This window comes from Malaclemys terrapin, chromosome 6 (genome assembly GCF_027887155.1).
Source record: "Malaclemys terrapin pileata isolate rMalTer1 chromosome 6, rMalTer1.hap1, whole genome shotgun sequence".
In the NCBI taxonomy this organism is placed as follows: Eukaryota; Metazoa; Chordata; order Testudines; family Emydidae; genus Malaclemys; species Malaclemys terrapin.
Window position 1 is genome coordinate 19142111 of NC_071510.1, and position 19240 is coordinate 19161350.

General features: G+C 39.6%; 1 protein-coding gene across 2 annotated transcripts in view; it reads left to right on the top strand.

The window, feature by feature from the left end:
• Positions 1-19240, top strand: part of LINGO2 (leucine rich repeat and Ig domain containing 2) — a 740845-nt gene that overhangs the window by 273808 nt on the left and 447797 nt on the right. For both annotated transcript variants that reach the window (XM_054032379.1, XM_054032380.1), the window contains exon 3: positions 13189-13267. The gene's annotated coding sequence lies outside the window, so the exon portion shown is untranslated. The remainder of the gene's footprint in view (positions 1-13188; positions 13268-19240) is intronic.

A 19240-nucleotide genomic window follows, 5' to 3' on the forward strand; every position in this document is an offset into this window, starting at 1 on the left:
CTTGAATATTGCATTCTCAGCTGTGACCCACTGAGGCATTGTGACACCGGAGTATTTCAGTGTGTTGAAATTACTCAAAACACTTCATTTTGAGTCATTTCGGTATTAAATGGCATTACCCTATTGTATACACATAGCCTTATGGGAGTTGTAGCTCCAGCCCCCATTTTTTCTTAGGAGACAGGCTCCATGAAAGACTACATTCCCCAAATGTAATACAAGGACTTGCCTCTAACCTAGCTGTAATGTGTATCCATGACTCTGAGTGCATTACAGGAGATCTAGTTGGGTCAGGGAGCCTGGCTTATAAGGAAGAATGGGTTTATCAAACTCCTGAATTACAGCTCTCATGAGTCAATGAACCACAATATGGACATGCAATTTAATGTTGAAATGACTCAGAGTTTTGGGTTATTTCAACAACCCGAAATTACCATTATTAAAACATTACCATTTTGGGAATGTCAATCTTCCATCTTAGTTCAATATATTGAAACATTTCAGTATTTCCAAATCAAAATGCCTTTATGTTCTACAGAATTTTTTTTTTTTTCATCCTGATTTGGGTTGAAAATGGGATGCAAATTTCACTCAGCTCCACCAAGGAACTATAGCCTTAACCTATCCCTCAGTTCCTTCTAGCTACCATAACGTTTATTCAGAACTCCTCTATCTTCCTCCGGTTTCTTTTCCATCAGCCATGCTTTTCTTCTAGTTAAACTGTTTACCTGGTCTCTCCTTATAGTTGGAAAAATGTAGATAGTGTGGCTCACTACACAGCAACATTCAATCAGATTCAAATCCAGACTCCGCATAGACGACCATGAGGACCTCACTTTCCTGCTGATTAACATAAAATCTCTGGTCAATAAACCTGTCACCATTGGCAATCATTGTCAGTGACTCACCAACCTATTCTGCATCATACGCGTCTGGCTCACTGTTGCCACAGGCCTGTTGTTAATTCAACCTTCTACCCCAGAATATGCTTTCTTCATCCTAGAACCAGGGAAGACATCAGTGACATTAGAGTAGTCAGTCTATTCCCTACTGGACATGAATGCAGGAAAACTGTAGTCGAATCAAAATCAGTCCAGTGTATCCACTTAGTCTTGTCTCTGAACTCTCATATTAACATTCAATAAAGGAAACGTCTCCTATTACAAAGATCTGGTTGGACAAAGAGCAGCGGAAACAAACACCTTAAATGAGTGATACTCAGACTGAAGCTCGAGAGCCGCAAGTGGCTCTTTAATGTGTCTCTTTGCAGACTGTGATATGAAAACACTGCAATTTAATTATTAACCAATCAGGATGCTTTAACTATGTTATTAACCAATTGTAGTTGATAAAATGATGATAATGCTGTAAGAATATATATGAAATCTATATATGAATACATAGTACGATGGTAAATTGAACAATGAATTAACACTACTGTGGCTCTTTTGGGTAATATGGATTGCTAATTTGGCTCCTGAGCCACTGAGGTCTGAGTATCACTGCCTAAAATGAATAACACAATTCATGGGAATTGCCCCATGAAAATTAATGGGACTGTTCATGTGAATAGGGATTGCTTATTTAAATGAAGGTTCCAGGATCAAGACCTACAAGACCTGAGTCTATTTTTGACACCATAAACTGTAGTGTCCTATAGCCCCGAGTCAGCAAAGTGCTTTAAATACATTCTGAACCTTGAGCATGTGTAGTCCTATTGATTTTAAGGGAACTATTCACATACCTAAAGTTATGCACATGTTTAAGTACCTTACTGAATCAGGACCCTACATTTGGTATGTGAAGAAACTCATGACTTTAAAAAAAATCCAATGTTAGCTTTCAAGTCGCAAGAACTAATGAAGGATTGATTTGATTATTTTATATTTTGTCAACATCTGGTAAATTCTTATGTGATAGAGCTCTTTATATTTAGAGTTATTATGGATGTTTATATTTAGATGCAAATATTCCTGACTCTAAATGTGCTATGGAATACATTTCATCATGTTCCGTGATATACAAGTCTGACTATGGTAGGTTCATTAAAATAATCATAGTAATTTTGTTATGTTCATTAGATGTGCTTTTTTACCTTGCTTTTATTCTCTCCCCTTTGCAGTTATATCCATGTGTTTAATCTATAATCAAACATCAAGTAATGTCTTGACTTAGATGGTCATTTTTGCTGTTTCCAAAATGACCTGCATTGTAGCCATGTGATAGATTATGCATTGTGTTCCCTAAAAGTTCCTCAGACAATTCTCTGATGGTGTAATTTGATGGAGATTGATTAGCTTCAGTGTTGCCAGGCCAATTTACACCAGCAGAAAAAAATTGGTTCTGTGGTAGAGGTTTGAATTGTGTATGTTTTTGGTAGAGAATGTCAGGTAAAACATTTTTGGTCAAGATATTAAAAAATAGGTGTTTGATGCTAGTCTCCTAAATCTATGTGATTTGGGCACCTAAATAGGAGGCCTGGTTTGAAAAAAGTTAAGTATTCAGCAGTGCCAATTGGTTTCGCGGAGGAGGGGTTGGTTTTTGTTTGTTTGTTTGTTTTTAATAAAATTTTCCCATTGTAAATTGATAGCTTTTGTCTTACTGGCAGCTGTCTCCTGTTTCCCCTTCATTCTGTCAGAGGTACCAATATTAATGTTATCCCTTCTCCCCTATTTTTCCCACCATTTCACCCTGCACCTTGAATCCCCTCACTGTCTCCATAGCACATATAAACTCTTAAGTGTCTCCTACATGGTCCTGTAAATCTTGTTCCTCTCTAAATCTCTCTTCTCTCACTTGTTCTTGCTCCCTGTCTCACTACCAGTCTCCACTCAGGCTTCTCATCCCAGTCCAAATATCCTTGCCAGTCCTAGCTCACCAGAGTCCCTATCCCAGTCCCAGTTTACCCACTCAGTCTTCTGACATTCAGCCATTCCCAGTCCCCTCTGACTCCCCATCTGATCTTAGTCTTCCTCCCTGCAATTCTTTCCTGGCTCCTTGCCCAGCCAGTCCCTCTCTTTCCCCACTTCTGGTTCCCAGTAGTAGTATCCTCTTTGCCCGTCCCCAGGCACCTTGGCCCTACTTCTTCCCCCTCTGCCCAGTCTGGTTCTGGTTTCCTCTACATTTGAATGAGGCAGATTCCTTCTCCTCACTGCCTGGGTTCCAGGAGCAGTGTCCCTGCTCTTAGCTCCAGTGCCCAGATCCAGAACAGTTCACAGCCACAGTTGCAGGTTAAGTATAGCTCTGCTTCCTGCAACCCCAGGGCTGGAGCATGTTCTGTGTGGACAGAATCCGGGTTTGTAGCTGACAAGCTCTAATAAGTCTCTACTGAGCATGTGCAAACAGCATTTTTTCAAAGGCTTATAAATTGGCCAAATTTGGGCAGATGTTCATGGGTGATGATAAAAGAAATGCCTCTTACAGAAAGACCACCACCACCCTGCCACATTTCAAATTCCTGCTCCAATACCTGGGGCACTAGAGTTTTGCAAAGTAAAGGCCATCAGGATTTGTTAACTTTGGCACATTACCCTATTTTTCCCTCACTCATTCTTGAAGATGGCTGATTTTACTTGAAATTTTACCAAAAAATGAGCCCAAGGCAGACATTCAGAATGTACAATTGTCACCCAAATGGTTAAAATTTGGCAAAGTTATGAGCAGCTGAAAATGGGAAATGCTGGGCAACCGTAACGGGTGGGTATACCAGCCCTGCCTAAAATATACACTGCATATTCACCGTAGGTTCCATTAAAATTAGTACATATGAGGAACAGATGAAACCACATTGTGGTTATCCAAATAAATGTGGGTTTCTAGTTGACAAACTTTTTTCCTTTGTTAAACAAATTTCTTCCCCAGTGCTGATGTAGTTCTAAGTGGTTCTTTAACTAATGAGAACTTGTTCTATTTCTTAATGACAGAACCACACCCCACAAGCTAGGCGGGCACAAGTGGTCAGCCTACATGCAGCTTATATACTGTCTGTATATCTCCCCTTCTTTCTTTCACAATCTCCACAGTAGGTAAAGAATCCAATACTAGTTGATACTGAGCTGAATTTTGCAACTCATGGACCAGTTTCTGATACTCTTACTTGCCCCAAGTAGCATCTTACTCCACAAGTAGTCCCAATCAGTGGAACTATTAGTGGAGTGAGGTGCTACTCGAAATAAGAAAGAATATCCAAATTCATTTTTTTAATCTCCTGACAGCCCTTTGTTTGTTATATCTCATCAGACTGAGAAAATCTTACACCAAATTATATAATTTGAAATGAATGTTCTATGTTCTGTGTATTGAGCTTATATGTAATAGACACACATGACAAAGAAGACTAAGATAAGAGGTGAAATCCTGGCCTCACTGAAATCAAGGGGAGTTTTGCCATTGGTTTCAGTGGGCCCAGGATTCCACCCTGTGTGTCCAGAATCTCCGCTATTGATATTGGTGGCATTAACATGCATCAATTATAGGGGAAGAGATGGTTATGGTCCGCTTTGTATAAATTATTATGTGGACTTTTAATCCTTTAATGAAGATAAGAAAACAGTATTGTGAAAGTCACCCAAGGAAATGAGTTCAATGTCTTTGGGCTGTTTTTGTTCATTTTGTGGAATAATATGCTTTAAATAGCCTCAGTGTTTTCTCTGGACATCTACAATTGAGACTACTAATTGGAAGAAGTAAATCACTAGTTCAGCAGTGCTGGATCAAAGTTTGTTGACATCAATGAAGTATTTATCAGTCAAACGAAAGCATACTGGAATTCAATCAAACCAGCCCCAAATATCTAGTTTACTGTTCAAGTCTGCTCTTAAAATAATGTCAATGCAATTCATTTATTGACAGGCTATTTGTACTCCATCACAAAGCCAATTTTGATTTAAACCAGAAATTGCATACAACAGTGCATGGATGTCATAGACCATTGATCCTTAAAAACAAAAACAAAACAAAAACCTGCTTAGAATGGTTCTCCACTGCATACTAGACAATATCAAACACAGATTAGTTTAAGTTTATCTTATCTTTCTGTCACATATGCTCAGATGGTAGTCTTTGTGCTTTGGGGTGAATATATTATTAAATGAAGCATCTGGAGTTTAAGGAGTGTTTTGATTTGCTTCACTAGCTGCTCCAACTCCAAATTATGAACGAAAAAATATTTCCATCTAGAGCTCTTAACCTGAAAGTGACATTGCCAAAAGGCATGAAAAAATAAATGTATTGATACTCACCTCAAGACTATATTCCTATCAAGATTATCAAACTTCTATGATAGGAGCTCAATTTCCCAATCTGGAGACAAAGATCACAGGTTCTATAAATACAGCCAGTTAAACTACAGTACAGACCCGTTTACACACGGATGGCGGGAGTCACGCCATCACGACCATGTGTTAACGGACTGTGGGTTAAGAGGGCCATGCTGAAATATTTTAAGATATCTATATATACATGTATAATTATCTAGGATTACATACATATTCACAGCATCCCAAATACTGCAGGCTTATCTATGGCGCTTAGCAAGAATATAAATTCAGATGTGTAATCTAATAAAAAGATTATTACTACACAGGGGTGAAAGTAACTCAGGACACTTACCGGTACAGGGCGGGGGCAGCTCTGGCCCCCGGAAGGGCAGGGCTAGGGGACAGCATCCCCCAGCCAGCCCTTCCAGGCTGCCTGGTCCGCACAGCCCGGGGTTCCCGTGGCGATTTAAAGGGCCTAGGGCTCTGGACGCCGCTGCTGTGGTAGCGGCATCTGGAGCCCTGGGCCCTTTTAAATAGCCAGCCCCAGGGCAGTTGCTCCCTTTGCTCTCCCCCACCCCCCACAATCAGTGGCCGAGGGGGGGCAAAAGGGGCAGGGACCTTGAAGCGCTGCAGGGACGTACAACACGTTTCTGCTCCGCGCTTCCTGTCAATTTCTATGTCAGTGAGTTAGTGAGCAAATCTGTAGCGCTACATAGCAAGTTCCTGTACTGCGTGTTAACGACTCTCGTGTGTTAAATAGGTAGCAGTGGGAGGCATGGCACTACTGCGCGTTAAGTGGATTCGCGCGTAAATGGGTCTGTACTGTAATTAGCTCTGCATTATATGCCTTCCATCACTTGTAACAAGTGCAAAACTAAATAGCTTTTCCTTTAGGATGAGAAAAACAACTATTAAGATAATCTTGCTACAGTGATAGTTCTAGATTTATATTGATAGAAGACAACCGTTGCATTACTAGTAGACTTCTATTGTGTAAACAATTAAATTTTGTGTAAAAAATGGTGAGTTACCTTTCTCCTTAGACACATCTTTCTTTTGCGTTAGAATCTGGATCTCTTTATCTGGTTAAAGAGGAGGGGGGAATCTGTAAAGCGAACTTCATGAATTGAATGCAGAATGACCGAGAGAAAATGTCCAAAGAAACTCAAATTTGATTGGCTCAGAATAGACCAGCACAACTTTTGTAAAGCTGTGAGTGTTGTAAATTCTTACCGGTAACTCCTGTGGATGTAAATAGTGCATTGTGGTGATGTAATTAAGCAATGTTGCTGGCACTGAAAATTATTAAATATCTAGTTGCCACTATCTCAGGAGTGTAGCATAGGTGAGTGGTGATTTCAACCTCCCAAGGCCCAATGGGGAACAAAAATGCCACTTGAGAGACACAAGAAAAGTAATATTATAAAGAGCTTAAAATGATGCAAGATCTGTTATTTTGCTTAAATATTATAGTATAAGCTTAAAAATTATAGTATAAGCTTCCTGGGTCTATATTTCTTGTTTAAATAATTTACAGTAATAGAAGGGATATCTCAGCAGGTTTGTGCAAGACAGGTAAATTTGGGACTGTAATGAGGGAGAGGTGAGAAGTATGAAACACAGTAAGCAGCCAAGTACAACTAATACTCATGAATATTATTACAGAGCAGATACAATGTTAGTGTAATTGTATTGGCATCCTAATGACTCCTGTATGTGTCGTTAAATTGTCAGTAAAGGTTTATGAGATGGACAATAATGCCATTAACGTGTAAGGGTTCCTTCAGAATTGGAATATCAATGCAAATATTGCTGCTCTGTGTCAACGTTCCCTGGAAATTGAAGTATTACACTTACAAAATATGATAAAACCAAATTGCCTTACTTTGTGAAAAAGTAGCACATGTTCTAGCTGCCTTTCAAAGCTGCTATACAGTAAATAAATAGGTCATTTTAAAAACAAAAGATTACACCTGGTAGTAAGTGCCAGGAGAGAGAAATCCACTACTTAAAATTGCTTATTGGCCAAATGTATAAGGCCTTATTCTCATCTTGAGAGCATTTCTGTCTATATGTAGCACAGTACTTTTTGAATGCTGCATCTGATCAGTTCCACAATTTTAGGGACTATTCTAGGCATCAGTGGCCAGAACCTTAATGATTTTGTGTGACAACTGGAAGATCAAAAGAGAAAATTAAGGACACCTGGAGCCACTGACATCTGTTGATGGCACCTATTAACACTGAGAGAGAAAGAGGGCAATATCCTGAAAGATCTTACTGTATTAAGTGTATTATTGTGAGCTGGGATTGTACGTAACCTCTCTAGAGGGGAGATGTGACAGATTTGAGATCTGGGAGTTCAAAAGACTATGCTGAAAATGTGCCAGACAAATATGGACTTTGGGGACAATAATTACGTGGATTTTCTAGGGAGAGGTTAATGCAAATTCCCTAAATTCTATTGATGCAAAAACCCAGCCTTTTGAAGCTACCCTCTGAGAAGAAGGTGATTGTCTGTTGATTACCTATTACAGAAGACCAGGATCAAAAGTCTGAGCTGTATAAAGAAATGTCTGACCTGCTCAGACTTCGTTCAGTTTTTGGATCTAAGACATGTGAACTTGTAACCACAGGGAAAGCCCAATTGTGGGTTTTGAAGGACTAAAATCTACCAGAGTCCTAAGTTGGAATTTGAGGTGATTGCTGGCAAGCTTTTTTGTATGTGAATAGGTTCTTTTATTGTTTTAATATGTTTTCTCTATAATACTTTTACCTGAAGAATAAATGTGCTTGCTTAGAAGGAACTGTGTAGTCACTTATAACTAAGAGCAATACATTGGTCATAGTCTTTGGAGAGAAAGCAAAGTGCAGGCACTGGCCTGTTTAGGCAGTTGGGCTTTCTGGGGATATCCCAGTGTAAATCAGGGAGCTGTGTAGCCTTAAAATCCCCATTCAAAGAGGGGTGAGATGCAGGTCTCTGCCTAGGGTAGGTGATGGCTGGGAGCTGGGAGCCGGTTAGGGTGACCAGACAGCAAATGTGAAAAATCGGGACGGGGGTGGGGGGTAATAGGAGCCTATATAAGGAAAAACACCCAAAAATCGGGACTGTCCCTATAAAATCGGGACATCTGGTCACCCTAGAGCTGGTAGCCTAAAGTGGATGTCTTTGGTTGATCATGGAGGGGGAATACAGATGCAGTTTCCCTGAAACTATGACAAACATCTTGCAGCATAACAATACCCCTGTTCCTCTTCCCAATAAGGTTTAACATGTTTACACCCTGAATGACAAAAGGGAAATAATTGCTTTCTCTACTGGAAGCAATGGGGTAGATACTCAGCCAGCACAGGCAGCCAGAGGGAGAAGCGAGAAAAGTCTTCTTTCCTTCCTCCTTCCTAACATCCTGCTTCTCAAAGTCTGCTCCGGGTGGGGAAAAGAGAACACCAGTCATCCACATCTGACCTCTCCCTTACAGTCTGGGGGAAAGAAAGGTACTTTATGAAGGGGTTGGGGAAGGAGAGATGCACAGAGCTTCTGGCATGGTGTGGAAAATGGGGGACCCTGGGGCGTGGAGGGGCACACAGAATCCTTGGTGGTAGGGAATTGAGATGCATTGGCATGGGGTGAAGGGAGTCACACACAGCTTCTGGCATTGGAAGGAATAGGGGGAAATGGGAATGAAGCTGCACACAAAGCTCCTTGCATGGTATGGGAGATGGGACAAATGAGGACACCTGCAACTCTTAGTAGGAAGGAGGTTGGGGGGAGTTACAAGGAGTCCCTAAAAAAGAGGGGGTGGAAGCGTGGCCAGCCAGGGAGCTTGTTGGTAGGACTGGAAGGATTCAAGGAGTCCTGGTGTGTGCAATCAGGTGCGCTGAAAGAAGCAACAGCCCATTAGTTCCTAGTGAGCACTAACCCCAAACAGTCCTCCAAAATATATAGTTGATGCTCTTGAACCGAACAGATCCTGTCTTCTCTAGCTGTCTTGGTATTTAGAATGCATCCATGATAATGGTATCTAGGTGTAACCAAAATTATAAGAAACATTTCTATTCATATATATATCAGGACCATATTCTCCTTTTTTGCCTAGTGAAGCAGTGACTAAGGTGTGTATTGTAAAGATGTTTTTTAATTTTTATTTACGGTAATATAACTTGCAATCTTTAGGGAGATTATTGTTCAAAGGCTAATAAAAGGGTTTTTTTGTTTGATTTTTTTTTTTAACTTGCCATTGGATTCATTAGTTTGTCTCCAGGCATGACATATAACATAGGATTTGGATATAGCAGTTGTGCATATTTGTAGGGTTCTGGTTGTGTGCATTTGCTAATTGTTTTTGGTTGCATGTCTCTGCCTTTATGACATGTGTGATAACAATTAATGGTTTATCTGTTGGATTTACTCATGCTTACATGACATTTTTATATCTTGCTTGCTTTCAGGTTTTGTTGAAATTAATTAGCTTATTAATTTTCATTATTTTGAATTAGCTTATTTTTAAATTGGGGAAATGAGTTATGCAAAGATTTTGAATGATGGGCACACCTGTATCCTTCTGCATGAGACTAGCATAAACCGAAATAACGTTACCTGAAGCAATAGCACTTCTTCTTTAAGAATGTGCATTTACAGATAACACAGACACACAGATTTCAGGACCAAAAAGAGCCTGAGGTACAAAGATTATGCTCGGGTACAAAAAATACAAGAGTATTATTAGACTTAGGATCAAGCAGACTAATTTCTTCTCAAGTCGTCATCGTCTTTTTTTTTATTATTATTATTTTTTTGATAACTTCTTGGCTCTGGTTGGCTCAGTGCATATCTCACTGAGACGGGAGACCTTCCTGAATGAGAATTTTTTTTCCCTTCACTTTTTTGTCATAACTAATCTTATTTGTGCAGCTAATGCATAGAGATTATAAAAAGGAATATTTCAAGAGTATAGTAGGTTGTTAAATAATTTAAGCAGTAACTGGTATTTGTCAAGCAATGTTTACTTTGGATTAATACCCCTGCAGCAAAATAACACTGGATGTCAGGTTCAGCATTAATTAAAAGATAATTAGTAGTGATGAGTGCATTTCAAAAGATTCCGATAAGCATCAGAAAGTCTAGATGTTCGTGCAAAGTTTATCCAAATTGCCCTGAAATTGAGGCTTACCTGAGCTATCTCCCTGACCAATGCTTTCCTTAGGGTAATACCCTCTAGGAAGAAGCTGGATTCCCATTTCTGGCCAATATTTGGTACCTTTTCTTTATAGAAGGCCACCTTGACTTCCTTGTCTGCTACTAGAAGCAGTTGGATTGGCAGGAGTCAACTGTTCTGGTATCCTGCTTCCTGAATCCTTCTGAAATTGAACTAAAATCTCCAGAATTCTTAGGCAATATAGACCAGAATGCCATGCTTTTTAGGCAATATAGACCAGATTTTTTTTTTTTCATTTTCTGCCTCTTATGCACAGGTAGAAATGCCAAAATATTATTTTTATATTATGTGCCAGCAATGCCCCTCTGCCATGTACATTGGCCAAACTGGACAGTCTCTACACAAAAGAATAAATGGACACAAATTTGACATCAGGAATTATAACATTCAAAAACCAGTAGGAGAACACTTCAATCTGCCTGGTCACTTAAAAGGGGCAATTCTTCAACAAAAAAACTTGAAAAGCAGACTCCAATGAGAAACTGCAGAACTGGAATTAATTTGCAAACTGGACACTATCAAATTAGGCTTGAATAAAGACTCGGAGTGGATGGATCATTACAAAAACTAATTTCCCCATACTAATTTCCCCCTAGTGTTACTCACACCTTCTTGTCAACTGTTTGAAATGGGCCACCCTCATTACCACTACAAAAGTGATTTTTCCTCCCTTGGTATCCTGCTGTTAATTGAATTGTCTCGTTAGCACTGACCCCCCACCTTGGTAAGGCAACTCCCATCCTTTCATGTACTGTGTATATATACCTGCTACTGTATTTTCCACTCCATGCATCTGACGAAGTGGGTTTTAGCCCACGAAATCTTATGCCCAAATAAATTTGTTAGTCTCTAAGGTGCCACAAGGACTCCTCGCTGTTTTTGCTGATACAGACTAACACGGCTACCACTCTGAAAATACCATTAGAATCTATTCTCAGGACACTTATATAATCAGGAATAGAATGTATTGGAAACTGCACAAGGAGGACTGCTCTCATTAAATTTCTGTCCTACGTTTTTCAGTGTACCACTACATAGTTGCGTTTAGCTGGGGGAAGTGGGAACTGAAGTCACAACAAGCAGGATGAGTTTGAAACTGTCAGTGTTGTCCTCTCAAAATAATAGGCCATATGATACATTATACCTCCTAATCCCTGCCTGAATTAAATGATAAATTCATTAACAAAATGTCTTCATCCACTTTTCTAACATGGACCTCAAACCCTTAACCAAACTGTAAATTTAGTAAATATATTAAGAAGTGGAGCTCTTGAGAGATCTCCATCACCATTACCGAAGAGCCACCTCTTTTTTCAACAAAACCACTTATCTCTCCATATACAAAATCATCCAAAGAACTTCACAGCTGCCATTCCACTATTAGTGAATGAGCATAGTCTATGGCATCCATGCTCCAAAGTTCAATGTATGTTGATTAAGGTACCCCATATGTTTGTATCTTGCATAATGACTTGCATACTACACCACGAATTAGGTGAATGAGAATATGGAATCAGAATAATGACTGATTATGGAACTCCTAACAACTTCAAATTTCCAGGCTTTAAAGCAAATGTTATAACTGCTACCTCCTAACGTTGATTTAATTTAATTGTCATTTTTTGCAAACTTATTCATACCTTTGTGTGTGTGTATAAGAATATTATAATGGGTACTTGTGATTTCCTCTCTCTCTATTGCCTGCCTTACAGAAAGACAGTGTGTCATATGTCAGATACCTCTTCAGGGTCTTGGAACAACTTGTTCCGAGTGCTGAGCAGTGTAAAAGACTTGTGTTCTCCGGGCTCATTTGCTGAATATCTATTAGAGGCTGAAAGCCACAAAGGGCATATATTGGTCAAAACTGTAGAGTTAAAGGGACTGGGTGAGAGTTACTTTCATATTTTGTGTGTGAGACAAGACAGAAATAAGTCTTACAGGCAGATGAACATTAATAATAGCCAGATGTCAATTTAGAAGGGACCTGGGTTATTGCACAATCTATAACTGCTTCATTCTCTCGAAAGTCATTCGGGAAATAAAAAACACTCCAGTACAAAGTCACTTTTAGACTCCATGAGCATCTCTTTTCCTCTCTGCCATTAACTCAGTCTTTGACCTTGAGCAAATCACCTCTGTGTACTCGGTCATTCTCCCTTTGATGTCAATCGGAGGGCCCCAGTTTTACTTTGGCATGGGTGCGTGGGTCAGGCCCTTAAAATCTCCCGGCCTCATTTACCCCATCTGTAAAATGGGGGATAAACAATACTTTTCTGTCTTTTGAAAAGCACTTTGAGACAGATGAAGGAAAAGTGCTATACAAATACAGTGTATCATTACAGCTAGAGAACTTATAACAGCTGTAGTTAAGGTCACTGAAGTGTTTCTATTTTTCCAATCAGAAATTGAAAATTATTCTTGCTTACTGGTTCGTGTTGCTGGTTTCTCCAGTGCTGTAGCTGCTCCCCCCCCCCCCCCCCCCGGCTTCTTTGCTTGTGCATTAGCCTCTTAGATCATTTACCTCAGCAAGAATGTTCACAGGTCTAGCAAACTGCTTCATTTTTTTGTTTGTTTGTTTCTTCTTTGCATAGGGGCCTAATATGTTGTGAAGGTATATTTTCCAGCCTGGCTATCTTTCACTAAAAGCATCACCACTTTAAAAAAACTGACTGTGAGTGAGATTTCTAATGTGATCTCCCTGTTTTTCTTTGTAGTAAGTAAGACAGACCTGGGAGACTTGGCAATGAGCTGTTTTCTTTCCTGCTTTTATCAATGGAGTCTGAATCTTACAAGGTAAATGTTCCATTTTAACTGACTGAACTTTAAAATTCTGTCTCAGATTATATGATTATAGTATTTTCAAGGCATTGAAGTAGAAGGAAATCTTCATTGTGTTTAAATGCATCTATGGTTTCATCTTCCCTCTGTATATAGAGCCCTTCTTAATTCCTGTTAAGGTATATGATTATTTTCATGCACTGTATTAAATACACAGGATGTTTATGAAGAGTGTAGGTGAGATTTTTCAAAAGCACTGTATGGGCTTAATTCAATTCCCTTTAAAGTCCATGGGAGCTTAACCATTGACTTCAATGGGGGCAGAGTTAGACCAACAATTGGAGTTTTTGAAAATCGTGTCTTTTATGCACGTAGAGAAAACAAATTGATTTCAAATGCATTTAATTACATGTGGAATTACAGTTTACGTTTGTTGGGCCTTTTTATTCTTAGGCAGGCTGTTTGCTACTCTCTGTCTGTCTTATTCTGTTCAAACATCTCAAATTCCTTATTGTTGGGTAAGTTGTAAAACTAAGCTGCTGAGTTCCTGTCTTTAATTATAATTTTACATAGTGAAGTGAAAAATTATTCATGCCAAAAGCTAAATGTGTTTTTTAAAAAAATCCAAATCTAATTCTGGTGGTATTTGTGGTTAGTTTTTTGTTTTTGTTTCCCCTTATAATGAAAAACAATTTTGATGGCAGAAACAGCTCAGTATCTCCCAAACCTCCCTCCTCACCTTAAGGGAAAATCTGAGCAACAAGGTCTGAAGTAACATCTATTCTGTTTCTTTTCTTGGAGTCTTTGCACCACACAATGTCCTCCCTTGATATACTATTTTCAGGTTCCATTAGTTTTCTTTAGACAGTGACATTAATTCCCCAGCTTCCTGCCAGAGAATCTAGCTATTCTACTCATGGTGAGAAGAGGTTTTTAAAACCTTTTATTATGCATTTAAAAAGATGAATAGGAGGCTGTGCAAGGGTAGCTCTTGATTCACATTTTTAAACTCAATGTTGAGCTGGAGAATCTCTCCCTCCTGACTTGAAGGCTGCTGTGAGCAATATCCTAAAAGGTAAAATAGGCCTGTTTGAAAAACAGAATCAGCAGCCTCCCTTGGCTCCCAGGATGGGAGAGTGAGTATCCAGCTCCTCTGCATTTACTTAATAAACTGAATCCCAAGACTGTACAATTTAACATATTGCAGTTCTCTAATAGAAAGAGGAAAAGGTGACTCATCCTCCGCCTTGAGTGAAGTGCCACAAGGAGATGTGGGTGGTGATTCTAAATGGAAAAAAGGTGCAGCATTTCTCTTACAGTGGAGGCTGATGATTCCACTGTTTAATGTAAACACTGAAGTCAGAGCTTGACTCTTACTGCTGCTGTTCCACCTCGTAGAACCTGTAAATACTAGACAACGTTGGGAAAGTTCAGATGTGGAGGTTCTTCGTGTGTGGCTAGACACTTGTTATGGGAGCTGAAAAGGTGTGTGGTGTTCCTGTGCCATGCAGCCAGAAGGGGCTAGTGCCCTGCTTCCCAGGAAATATTTAAGTTGGATTGTGATGTTAAAACCTCCTCTGCCATCCTGTTGTTAGAAGGCTTGTGTTCAGGAGAATGAAGAAGGAGAGATGAGGTAGGAAAGTAATTGTCAGTTGATATTTGAAGTCCTGTTTCAGCAAAACAGATAAGCACTCAACTTTAAGCATGTCTTTAAGTCCCATTTGACTCAATGAGATTTCAACATGTGCTTAAATTTTTGCTCCATAAGGATACATGTCTTCACTGGGGCAAGAAGAATTACTGTGAAGATGATGGGTAAAGTTTTCCAAAGTGCCTAAGTGATTTTCTATCCACAACTCATGTTTGCTTAAATTTCTATGAATAAAGCATATTTCTGCCTACAGGAAACAGTTGCAAACCCCCACTCCCCGAAGAAAGGCTATTAAATGAATCAATACTATTTTAAATTGGGAATGATGAGGAGCAGGCCAGAAACGAGAAAATAAAGCATGCAAATATTTTTGTTTTTATTTAAAAAGATATACAGTATTAGACCATTAAATTGGCTAAAAAGTATAGACTATCCTTTGACTTGAAACACTTGAATTTGGAGCTTCCATTAGCTTCTGGGTGTCATATATGGGGCTGTGTATCCAAAGCCAGTATATGGCACTATGCAATTTTAATGAAAAAAATGTTGGTGGTCCATTTTGAGTGGTCAGTAGGGAATTATCAAGGGACATGCATTAACATGTCTTATGATAAAGATATTCTGATCTTCTGCCACGTCTCTGAATCTTTCATTCTGGTTGATAAAGTGTTGCAATTTGATAATCACACAGTTTTTAACCAGTAATTTGGGGCTATTAAGAGATTAAATTATCTCCTTTTCTTCTTTTCCTTGAAAGACGCCCTAACATCCTCTTGAACAGTTATTTTTTATTAACAGGTTTGGATTATCTTAAACTAAACATCTCTTCCTGCTGTGAAAGTGAGGTGCATAAGCTATCACATTTGTGGAGCTGTATAAAAATAATTACCTGATCTTCTAAAAGTTATCTCTAGGTTAAAATTAGATTCACAGAAGAAATACATAGGAGAGGTTTTTAATGTCTCTTTTGACAAGACCATGATATCAACTTTGTTAACAAAGAAAATGTCCCATTCTGATCTTGGGTATCAGAGCACATACCAATGTTTTTATCTTGAACTTCACTAAGGGCTCATCTCTTATGCTAAATAGAGCCTTACTCCATAAATAGTCCCACTGAAACCAATGAGACCTCTTGAGGAATAAGGTATTTATCAACCTGAGCATCAGTAACAGTCGGACCCAATATGTTTATACAGGATCACCAGTGAGGCTCATCAGCCAATCTGTGAGCAGATTCAAACCCCAAGCAATAAGCATTCAGTACTTTACAAAGTGAACAGCGCTTCTGTTATAGAACTCACTGAACACCAACACCAGAAAAGTATTCACTATCATGCACCTGTACTTCTACCGTTTGACACATTTTATGATGTCTAGCCCTGGATATACTATTATTTCTTGTTTGCCACTTTCGTTATTTGGGATTGGTGACTTTTATAGCCTTCCTCTGAAACTCATGTCATTCACCAGGCTCTGGTACAAATTGTTCTCGTTAAGCTCTCCTGGAAGGCTGAGGAGTGCAAACTACAACTCCCAGCACACCTTGCAGCACACTGCTTGGCTGTGGCCAGAGCTGGATTAAACCTTTGTGGGCCTCCGAATACTTACTATGGGCCCCTTTCAAGTGTGGGCCTGGTTCCACTGGTGCCATTGTAAACCTGGTACTGGCTGGAGCAGGAGAGAAGTTATTCTCCCCCCAAAAGTTGCATCCTGGAGTAATGCTTCTTGGATAAGCCAGCTTCACGTCATCTCCAATGTAGTATGTGTACCTATGAGGCCCAAGGTTAGGAAGGAAGGAGAAAGGAAGCCCAGCTCCACTTCGAGGGCTTGAATATTTCCTTTTCACTGATTCTGCTCATTTCTAGAGCTGCATGAAATTTTGGGGTTTCATTCTGCATGGATTTTGATAAACATTTAAAAGCAAAGAAAAAATAATTAGTGTGAACTCACATCTCCTTGACCCTGAAGTTTGTTTTGAACATCAAATAGTAGAACAAATTTCATTAAAAAAATAACTTGGTCATTTCCGGCTGCCCAGGATGCAAACCAGCATATCTAGATGAATCTTCTTCCAAGCCATTGATTAGCCCACTGTGTTGTTTGGAGGTGGGCCTAGGTTTACATGAAAAATTCATATCTCTAAGCAAATATCACTCTTAACGTTGTCCTGAGTTTTGAGTTAGAGGAGAAACTAGAATACAGGAGAGCTTTTTGTATAGTTCCTGTTTTGGTGCAAATACCTTGCTCAGTTCTACTCATTTTCCCCTATCCTCCTTCTGCTTTTCCTGGGGAATTGTTCTCTAGCGGGGTTTTTTCTGCCTGCCCCCTCATATTTCCTGCCAGAAGATTAACAAAGGAAATAAAGAATGGGGATGAATTTTGGAGATAAGTCACTGTTCTCACTGGCATAACAGCAGAACACATGGAATGAGGGAGGTCATTTTTCAGCTCTCTTTAGCAGGTTTCATGTAACGTTTTCTGTTAGTTTCTTGACAGTGCCAGTGTAAGCCCCTGACTCCATGAAGGCGTCTTTGTAGCAATGAGTGGTGGTAAATCATGTGAGGACCAGGGTAGCATTTATTCCTGCTAGTATTTCAGTGCTGTAAGGCAAAAAAATGAGTCTTTGCCCAAGTGTACTAGCAATATAAAGATCTAATCCTGCAAACCCTTGGTCACATGAATAGTCCTCACACACGCGAACAGATATTAAAGGAACTATTCACATGAGCAAAGGTTCGCAGGATTGGGTCCTTAAGGAGATAGCACAAAAGCATACTGGGAGAAGAGTTTTGAATGAGTACAGCTGATGTTGTCATATATTAGGTGGTCTGTACTATGGCACTAGCTGCCACTGTAGCCATGCTGTGGTAACTGCACCAAAGCAAATTCCTACTGTAGACGCACGGCACTACTGTAAAAAGTGACCTGCACCGGTGCAGCTTTATGCCCTTTGCAGCTCACCAGAGTAGTCTGCATTGACTGAACTAATGTTTTACACCCATGCAGTGTGTCGACAGAAGGGGTATGCATGAATGCAATGCTAGTGCAGCAACATTTAACTCTGATCTCTGCTGTCTCATACATCGTCTGATTTTTTTCTCACTTACAACACTGTAATCAGGAGTAGCTCCACTGACTTCAGTGGAGTTACAGCCACGTAACTCAGAGCAGAACCAAGCCCACTGTGCTGTTCCTAGGAGAGAAAATCAAATGTCCCCCATTGCCAGACACGTGTATCTGATACTTTTTAGCCATTATTAACAGCCCTGCTATGCAAACTGGCTTCTGATTTAAAAATCTCAGCCAGGGGATTTGTAGTCCTACTGATTAAGATTTCTCAATAAGAACGGAGAGCTTATCTCAGAATGGTAGCAGAGAAAGCCTAACCTAAAATGAGTAAAGGCTATCATTATAACTGCTGTACTTTGGAGACTGGAATCCATTGTGCTTCAAACCGAAATGGAAAATTGGACAATCAGGTTAAAATGACTATCTAGAAATATACAAAAAAGGGTTATGGACTTCAAAAAGAAAAAGTTTTGCAGGAATTGGAATATTACAGAAGCTCAAATCTCTCCAAAAGGCACAGTCCAAGATTTTCCAAAGTGACTAATGATTGTGGGAGCCAACCTAGAAATACCCCACAAAGGCTTGATTTTTCAGGAAGTGCTGAATACCCTTTCTGAAAATCAGGCCTCTTTAAGTTGTTTCAAGTTGAATGTCCAAAAAACGGAGACTCCCAAAAATCACTTTTTGAAATTTTTGCCTCAGTATTTGGACAACCACCCCCAAAAATCTAATCATACTTTATGACAAAAGGAAGAAAAAGATTCCAGTTACTGATCTGTCTGACCTTCCTAGTACATCCTATCTGCTTTGGTTTTATCTTGTAAGCACTTTGGGGCAGAGACTGTCTGTATTTTTTGTCTTGTAAAGCACTGAGCACATTGTTGACACTTAAAAATAATAGTAGTAATGTGGGGTATTTTTGATTTACTGAATAATAGTCCTTTCCTTTCCAACCGACTATCAAAGATGATATAGTGACCTCTAGGTGTAAATTTTTTGGCCAGTGACATGAGGAGTCAAATACCAATGTATTCTCTGACCTCACAGGGATGTGAAGGTGTCAAGGCTGGATCCCCACTTTGAACTTTAGGGTACAAATGTAGGGGCGGCATGAAAACTTCTAAGCTTAACTACCAGCTTAGCTCTGGTTCCGCTGCCACCATTTCCCAATTCTAGATTCCCACCCTGGGAAGCCCTGAGAAAACCTTTCACCAATTCCCTGGTGAATACAGATCCAAACCCCTTGGATCTTAAAACAAGGAGAA